The following is a 10,254-nucleotide window of genomic DNA, read 5'->3' on the forward strand; positions in this document are numbered from 1 at the left end:
CCCATTATATATGATTTGATTTGATTTTTATTTTTAATTAAAAATATACTTTATCTTACTTATTTATATTTAAAATATTAGTATAGTATAAATAAAAATAATTATAGATATATAATTTGGTTTCAACAACATGTTTCTTCATCTTTGAGAAATTCATTCTCAGTAATTATATTTTTTATTTCCATAGGTCCATACACTCTTTTTTTTAAGGTCCATGTATGTTTTTTTTTTATGAATACTTTCTTTAAATAAGTTCTTTTATCTTTATGTTTGATACGATAAATTTTTTACTCCCTCCATCCCGACTAACTTGATCACTTTTGTGAGTATAATATCTATACTCACAAAAATTTTAGTGTGTTAAATTTTAAAGACAAATATTTAGTGTGTTAAATATTTTAGTGACAAATATTTTAGTGAGTATAGTACTTTCTTTTTGACATAAATTTTAAAGACAAATATTTAGTGTGTTAAATATGGTAGAAAAAAAAGTATTGATTAAGTTGGTTGGGATGAATAGAATATTTAATAAAATTAATGTAATTGTTGACTTTTCATTATCTATTTATTTGTATGATGATAATATATTTATATAGTGAAGGGATCATATAGAACCTCTTACCCTAAGTAGTATATAGGTTCAAATCTGAATCACACCATGTATTTATATGGCGCTAGGAGCATGACACGTGTCAGATGTCTTTCAAGGGCTTCAAATACAAAATACATGCAGGGAATAAAATTTTCAAAAATTTAAATAATAATAATAATAATAATAATAATAATAATAATAATAAATATTTTTTATTTTTATTTTTGTCGAAAATTCTTTTTTTTTTTTGCACGGCCGCTGTCAAAGTTATGCATATAATTGAACACAAATATGAATAAACAAAAACACAAATATGTATAACATTATATAGATATGTGCATGGAAAGTATCACTATATGACCCATCTGATACATCTCGCTGGTGGTCGTCATCATCATAGTTATGAATATAGTTGAACAATACCGTCATTTATAATTAATTTATATTAATTTTATTTTCATAACATATAAAATTATTTTTATATAGATTATTTTCTTAATTAATTTCATTTTACCAAATTAAATTAGTGGTAAAAATTTGAATGGTTAATTTTTAGTTGGAATAACATAAAAATCTTTTTATATAAGTTTTCATTTGATGAAGTTTTATAAAAATGTGGATATGGGATAGAAAATTTTATAAAAAGCAAAAAAATGTAAATTTGCGTATGATATGATAGATAATTGTTGTGTTGCATTTGTTGTTAATCGTATATAGATAATACTTTATTAAGTTTGTACATTTTTTAAATTGACGGATAAGAAACAACTTATTTAAGACATCATGCGTCATGTGACTATCATTTCTTATGAATCTTATAAAATCATATCACCTTCTAGAGCTCTACATACCACATTTAACTTTTGAGCGCCAAGCTTTTGAACTTCATAGTATTTGGAGATTGAAATATCACATCTGAATTTTGTGCTTCATACTTTTGAATATCATATCGTTTGGAGCTTGAAATATCACATCTAATTTGAAATATCATGTGGCTCTTCGTCAGATTATGAATGGTGTGTGACCTAATTTGAAATATGGAGGCACAGCTATGGCAGCATGAGTGGAATATGCATGGAATGCGTTCCGGACTGACGATGTTGGAGTACTTCGTGGTTGCTACGAAATTGTATCAAAGCTTATTTGATAGGAACGTGCAGCATGTCGTCAATCTTTCATTTACCAGTGGTCAAGCTGAATCTACGAGATCATATCAAAGCTTATTGTGTTGTGGAAGGATTTGTGAAAGCAGTAAGTGGGAAAAGCTTAGAAGAGATAGCAAAAGAGTATTTAAAAGATCTTATTGGTAGAAATCTTGTTTTAAGGAGTACTGCCAATATCTGGGGAAAGAAGTGTTGCCAAATTCATGACTTGTTGAGAGACTTGTGCTTGAGATAAGCTGAAAAATAAAGGTTCTATTATACTGCGTCATCAGATAATGACGCAGATAATGTAGGTATAAGCATCTTGCCGCCTATGTCACAAGCTCGTTCTTTGAGGTGGAATGTTGGACTATAACTATCACCTCTCAATATGAGCTTGTTGAGGATAGTGAAAACAACTGGAGACGAATGGGTCGAAAAAAATTTATTTGACCACGCGTGGATCAATTAGTTAACTCATGCTTCCATGAAATATGTTATGGCATAATAAGATATGAGAATTTTCCTTGTTCAATATGGCTATTTTGGAATCTACAAATACTAATTGTTGACAATGAGGTTGTTGGATGTCCACGGCTATTTTTTGATACATGGGTTATGGCCGAATTGGCCTAATTGGGTCAATCCCGAATGGGTTTAGGGTGGGAAACCTTCATTTGGCTCTTTGTCAGATTATAAATGTTGTGTGGCCTAATTTGAAATACGGAGGCACGGCTATGACAGCATGAGTGGAATGTGCATGGGATACATTCCGGACTGACGATGTTGGAGTACTTTGTGGTTGCTACGAGATTGTATCAAAGCTTATTTGACAGGAACGTGCAGCATAAGTGTCATGTATACCATTTAAATTACCGCACATATATGACATTTGATTTAAATATAGTTGACGGTTTATACAAAATGTCAAGAATAATACTATTAATGACTACTTGTTTAATCACATACATGACAAGTTGCATAACTGTCATGTATGACATTTAAATTAATGCACATATATGACACTTTATAGTGAATGTCATGTATACTATGTATAAACGATGCTCATACATAACGTTTTTTCTAAAAGTATCAGCACAATGTCATGTCTTCGATTCATGACACTGCATACATGACACTTATTTTGTAAACGTCATATATACCCAAAAGACGTTCATACATGACGTTTTTTCATAAAAAGTGTTATGTATGCCTATTTTTGTAGTAGTGATGCTAGCTAGTACAAGTTAATGGAAGGAGTAAGAGAAAGAGGTAGAGAGAGGGTGGACGAAGCCGAAGCCTTGGGGTTTTAATGGAGATATTCCTTTATGATTTGTTACCACAATTGGTTAGACATAGACTCAGATGCTCTTACCTTTAATTAAAAGTAATTTATGCATGGACGTAAATAGCATTTGGGTTATAAATGTGGAAAAAATCAAAAGAAAGAGAAAGGGAGAATAAGTTAATGTGCCTCCATAGGGAGCAGTAGGGAAGGGATATAAGTTAATGTGCCTCCATAAATTGTTGTGGTGGGGGCCTTTTGGGAAAATCCAAACATACAAGAGAGTGTTGGGAAGAGATAGAAAAACTTGAATGCAAGTATCGTTAATTTAGATTGATGATGAACGTTGCTTGAAAATACTATACATGAGTTACAAGCAACTGCTAATACATTTGAAACCATATTTTCTCTATATGGGAGTTTTTCCCAAAGATGAGGAGATTGTTATCTCAGACCTCATTAAATATTGGGTTGTGGAATGATTTGTGAAAGCAGTAAGTGGGAAAAGTTTAGAAGAGATAGCAAAATAGTGTTTAAAAGACCTTATTGGTAGAAGTCTTGTTTTAAGGAGTACCGCCAATATCTGGGGAAAGAAGTGCTGCCAAATTCATGACTTGTTGAGAGACTAGTGCTTAAGAGAAGCTAAAAAAGAAAGGTTTTATTATACTGCGTCAAATAATGACGCAAATAATGTAGGCATAAGCGTCTTGCCGCCTATGTCATGAGCTCGTTCTTTGAGGTGGAATGTTGGACTAGAACTATCATCTCTCAATATGAGCTTGTTGAGGATAGTGAAAACAACTGAAGACAAATGGGTCGAAAAAGATTTATTTGAACACGCGGATCAATTAGTTAACTCACGCTTCCATGAAATATGTTATGGCATAATAAGATAGGGGAATTTTCCTTGTTCAAACACTAATTGTTGACAATGAGGTTGTTGGATGTCCACTGCTGTTTTTTGATACATGGTTATGGCCGAATTGTCCTAATTGGGCCAATCCCGAATGGGTTTAGAGTGGGAAACCTTCCTTTTGCTCTTCGTCATATTATGAATGTTGTGTGGCCTATACGGAGGCACGGCCATTGTACATGTGTATATACATGTAGTAATAGTTATAGTTCGTAGTAATAGTTATAGTTCATGATTGTAATTGTTTATGTTATGAAATGTTATAGTTGTAGTATAAATTTAAACTTAATATTATTTTTTCTTTATGTAGTTATAACATTAAATGCAAACCTGTCAAGTTGTGTCAATTGATTTCTTTATTGAGTGAGGGACAAAAACAATCTGTCAAGGATGTAGGATTTGGTGGTCTTTTACATTTACATGAATGGAAATATGTTAAGTGGAGCCACTTCTTATTTCCACATGCCTTGCTTGTAGTGCTCGCCAGCTCCATCGCCGGACGAGGAGGAGGCAACATAGCCAAGACCATCTTCTTCCGTCGGAAAGGCCTACCCATCTTCTTATCAAAGTAATCGAGCTAGACGTAGTTAGCTGCGACTTCTTCTTACGATGGTGTATATCCTGATATTTTGTGATTTCAAAAATTGAACAAATCTCTTCTGTTTTATAAGTCCCATCAGCATTTTACTTTCAATTAACTACGAATTCTACTTATGATAATTTTGACTCCAACGATGTAGAAGCACAAAATGTTGAAGTTGAAGTTTCTCGTTGATCTATAATTGACTTGTTTTCCCCTATGTAGGTCGTCAAGTCGACCTCTATTATTATTTGGAGAAGTTGGCAGAAATAAAAAATGTTCCAAAATATGTAGAGGACAATCTGTTCGGCAATATGGCCATTATGGATAAGTTTGGAGCTCACTTTATTGTGAGTAAAGTTTGTAGACTCTACTACTAAAAGTTGAAGCAACAAGAAGCATCTCTACCACTTTCTCATTCGAGGCTTCACACTGGGAGATTTGATCATGCAGATTCGCCCTCTTCCTCAAACGGCTGGTGCTTGTTGTTGTTGCATTGGCCCACGTAATAAATTTGGTCTTCCCTGCCGCCTTAGCTTTCAAAGCTCCGACTCTTCGGCCGAGGTCACGCACCCTCCCACGTTGTTGCTCAACAATCGCTTGGAACTCCTTCTTTTTGTTGGTGAGGGTACGCAATTTCAATAGCGGATACATTTTATAATAGCGAGTGAAAGAGTAAGCAGCTAGGCACGAATACCGAGGCAAGGCTTTTTATAATTTTAAATACACACAAATCAAACCCATCAACATTCAAGAATGTATATCTTGGCCAAGGAGACAAGGAGTTTGTACTAACCTCAACACTAGGACTATGTCATCTACTAGAAAACCCGATCCAGGAACATAGAATTGTATGCTCAATGAATTTGCTATTCAACTATTTACTTCATTAGAACTCAACAACAAAGGAATAAGAAGTGATGTTTAGATTCAAATTTAATAGATGAGAACTCAAATTTAATGGATGTGTCGTGCTTCTCCTAGCTGTCTCAGCACCTCATCCATTGCAACTTTGCAGAGAGAGATCTGATTTTCCAGATTAAACCTCTTTCTGGAGGTGCAGGGGTGTGCAACCGCTTCATGGCTCTGCTTGCATGATTATGACTTGTTCTAATGTTAAGTGGGGTAATATAAATATCATTTTATACATATTTTGTACAAATGCAGTATGACATGATACTAGTCCTTCAATGGTCGGATGTCCACGGTTGTTTTTTGATACATGGGTTATGGCCGGATTTACCTAATTGGCAGAATCAGCCAATCACGAATGGGTTTAGAGTGGGAAACCTTCCTTTGGCTTTTCGTCATATTATGAATATTGTGTGGCCTAATTTGAGATAGGAATGCACGACCATGACAGCATGAGTGGAATATGCATGGGATGCGTGTTGGAGTACTTTGTGGTTGCTGCGAGATTGTATCAACGCTTATTTTATAGGAACGTTCAGCATATCACCAATCTTTCCTGCGGTCAAGCTCAATCTATAGCTGACACAAGTCTTGGGATCTTCAATCAAATTGGACTCATGGTCGGCATAAAGACTTGAGATCCTCCAAATGTAGTCAGTCCGCACATTCTATCAGAGATTCATATTGGGTGGATCAATGGTGTGGATTTCAGAACATGACATCGGGTCTACATTAGGGATGGCAATCGGGTACGACGGGTACGGATAGTGACTATCCATACCCATACCCACGAACTAAATGGATAGTGGTTGTTACCCACGACACTATCCATGGATATCAAATGGTATCCAAACTCGCTACCAGCGGATACCCGCTACCCATCGGGTATCCGCGAAACCCGCTATCCGACGGGTATCCGTCACCCACTATCCGACGGATACCCGCTATCCGCCGGATACCCACTATCCGCTGGATACCCACGAAATAAAATTTAAATATAAATTTACAACAAATTTAATAGAAAAAAAAAATCAACACAAATAGCATAGTTTAAATCCACAAAGAACAATGTTTAAATTCAAATTTACAAAGAACAATGTTCAAATTCATCAACTAAAATATAAAATCCAACAAAGAACAATGTCTATAATTGCTCGACAGTAGAAATAGAACCCTCTTCATTGAACTCTTCTTCTTCATCTTCAAGACAAGTCCAAAAGCTTCCATTCTTTCATTTAGCTCAGTATTAGACTTTGGGCCTTATTGTTTGGGCCTATTTTAAAATATAAAATACTAGCCCATAATCTCAAAATATGTATTTAAAGCCCATATTTTATATAATTTTTTGTGGATATTTGACGGGTAATTGACGGATAATTGACGGGTATTTTTCGCGGGTAAACGGGTTTCGCGGGTATGGATAGTAAGTATCCAAACCCATACCCACGAACTAAATGGATAGTGAATTGTACCCACGAAACTATCCGTGGATATCAAATGGTATCCAAACCCACCCTAATGGGTTCAGGTTTTCGCGGATATCCACTACCCGCGGGTAGATTGCCATCCCTAGTCTACATAGAGGATCTATTGATCCTAGTTCGCAGTATGCTATTGCTGCTGGTCAGAGGATTGTTTCACTTCTGACCAATTCTCATGACATTGATTACAAAATCTGATTTTACTCAGAAAACGTAAATTTCGACCCCTTATTTGAAAAATACAAAAAATGACCATATTTTACACATTCAGCCCAATACCTTTTACCTGTTTACTCAGCCCAATCCGGTACAATTCTAACCCCTAAGCCATGCATTACACGTGATTCTACCATTATTTTCATTTCTCTATCTCGCCCCCGTCGACGAAGAGAGACGATTTTTCCCTCCCCCATCGAGCTCATATGCTTGCTTTTTGTTTCATCTGTTTCTATCGCACTTATGATTGATTTGTATGTCATTGTTGTGTTGTTTTTGTGTTAGTGTTGTAAGAATGGTACTAAGGATTGTATTAGTACCAATAGTGGCATTTACTTGTGTTGATATTATGTAGATGAGATAAAAATATATAACTTATTTGGCCAAAGAATTAAATTAGGCAAATTATATTTAAGTAATTATAACATGATTATGACTTGTTCTCATGTTAAGTGGGAGAATATAAATATCATTTTTATACATATTTTGTACAAGTACAACTGCAGTATGACATGATATTAGTGCTTCAATGGTCGTACAACTGCAGTATGATATGATACTAGTGCTTCAATGGTCGGATGTCCACGGCTATTTTTTGATACATGGGTTATGGCGGGATTTGCCTAATTGGCATAATCAGCCAATCCCGAATGGGTTTAGAGTGGGAAACCTTCATTTGGCTCTTCGTCATATTATGAATGTCGTGTGGCCTACTTTGAGATATGGATGCACAACCATGACAACATGAATGAATGTGCATGCGATGCATTCCAGACTGACGATGTTGGAGTAATTTGTGGTTGCTGCGAGATTGTATAAAAGCTTATTTGATAGGAACATTCAGCATATCACCAATATTTCCTTTACCAGTGGTCAAGCTGAATCTATAGCTGACACAAGTCTTGGGATCTTCAATCAAATTGGACTCATGGTCGGCATAAAGACTTGAGATCCTCCAAATGTAGTCAGTCCGCACATTCTATCAGAGATTCATATTGGGGTAGATCAATGGTGTGGATTTCGGAACATGACATCGGGTCTGCATAGAGGATCTATTGATCCTAGTTCGCAGTATGCTATTGCTGCTGGTGGTCAGAGGATTGTTTCACTTCTGGCCCAATTCTCATGATATCGATTACAAAATCTGATTTTACTCACGAAACATAAATTTCGGCCCCTTATTTGAAATTACAAAAACTGACCATATTTTACCCATTCAGCCAAATACCTTTTACTTGTTTACTCAGCTCAATCCAGTACACGTGATTCTCCCATTCTCTGCATTTCTCTATCTCGCCCCCGTCGACGAAGAGAGGCGATTTTCCCCTCCCCATCGAGCTCATATGCTTGGTTTTTGTTTCATCTGTTTTACTGCAGTTATGATTGATTTGTACTAAGGATTATATTAGTACCAATGTTCTATTTACTTGTGCTGATATTATGTAGATGAGATAAAAATATATAACTTATTTGGTCAAATAATTAAATTAGCCAAATTATATTTAAAGTAATTATAACATGATTATGACTTGTTCTAATGTTAAGCGGGATAATATAAATATAATTTTTATACTCCCTCCGTCCCCAAAATAAGTTCCTATTTGGGGACGGCACGAGTTTTAAGGAAAAATGGTAAAGTGTATTGATAGTGGAGAAAAATATGTTATAATTAGTATTGGGAGTGGTGAAAATGTGAAAAAGTGTTATAATTAGTATTGAGAGTGGTGAAAAAGTGAAAAGTAAGAATAAATAAAGTATTATTAGTGGTGGGGTAGTTGTCCAAAAATGGAAAGAAAGAAAGAGGAACTTATTTGAGGGACGTCCCAAAAAGGAAAAAAGAGGAACTTATTTCAGGGACGGAGGGAGTATATATTTTGTACAAGTACAACTGCAGTATGACATGATACTAGTCCTTCAATGGTCGGATGTCCACAGTTGTTTTTTGATACATGGGTTATGGCCGTATTTGCCTAATTGAAATAATCGGCCAATCCCAAATGGGTTTAGAGCGGGAAACTTTCTTTTGCCTCTTCGTTATATTATGAACATTGTGTGGCCTAATTTGAGATAGGGATGTACGGCCATGACATCAGTGGAATTTGCATGGGATGCGTTCAGGACTGACGATGTTGGAGTACTTTTTGGTTGCTGCGAGATTGTATCAAAGCTATCAAACATATCACCAATCTTTCTTTACTAGTGGTCAAGCTGAATCTATAGCTGACACACGTCTTGTGATCTTCAATCAAATTGGACTCATGGTCGGCATAAAGACTTGAGCTCCTCCAAACATATTCGGTCCGCACATTCTGTTAGAGATTTATATTGGGGTGGATCAATGGTGTGGATTTCGGAACATGACATCGGGTGTGCATAGATAATCTATTGATCCTAGTTCGTAGTATGCTATTGTTGCTGCTAGTCAGAGGATTGTTTCACTTCTAGCCCAATTCCCATGATATATATTTTAACTTTCCACTTTTTTGCACTTGTAACTTCAGACTTTATCGGACAGTGGTGTGGAATCCCGTGCTTTTATTCTCATATTCTTACTCTCTCTCTCTCACACACACACACACACATATATATATATATATATATATATATATATATATATAGGGCCGCTATTCAATGAACTGTCATTAGTCTATAAAATAAGACCATTTGATGATCGTAGATCACGAGTTAATTCACGGCTGAAATTAAATTTTTAATGTAATCTGTTGTTCATGAAAAAAACTAGTAAAATTCGGTGACATATTCAGCCAAAGGGTAAAACTGGGAATGTCGATTGACCTTCCGATTCTCACGCATCTTAATTAGAGAAATAAAGATATTAGATATATGATTCACAGTGGGATTCTCTACGCAATTGTTTGGAATGCTAAAACAAAATAATTATGGAATTTAAGATTTGAAATTATTTACACCTATTTTCACGCCTATTAAATGAATTGAAACAAAAATTGAATGGAATCAATTTGAAGATATAGAGGGGATTACGATTACGATTTAATGTTTTTATTAAAAATACATCAAACCTTCTGAAACCAAAATACGCATGAATCTATATTTGTTGCATGAATTATTTTTAGTTTATGTATGAATTTTAATCTGTTGCATGAATTATTTT

The sequence above is a fragment of the Salvia miltiorrhiza genome, chromosome 5, assembly GCF_028751815.1.
Source record: "Salvia miltiorrhiza cultivar Shanhuang (shh) chromosome 5, IMPLAD_Smil_shh, whole genome shotgun sequence".
Taxonomy (NCBI): domain Eukaryota; kingdom Viridiplantae; phylum Streptophyta; class Magnoliopsida; order Lamiales; family Lamiaceae; genus Salvia; species Salvia miltiorrhiza.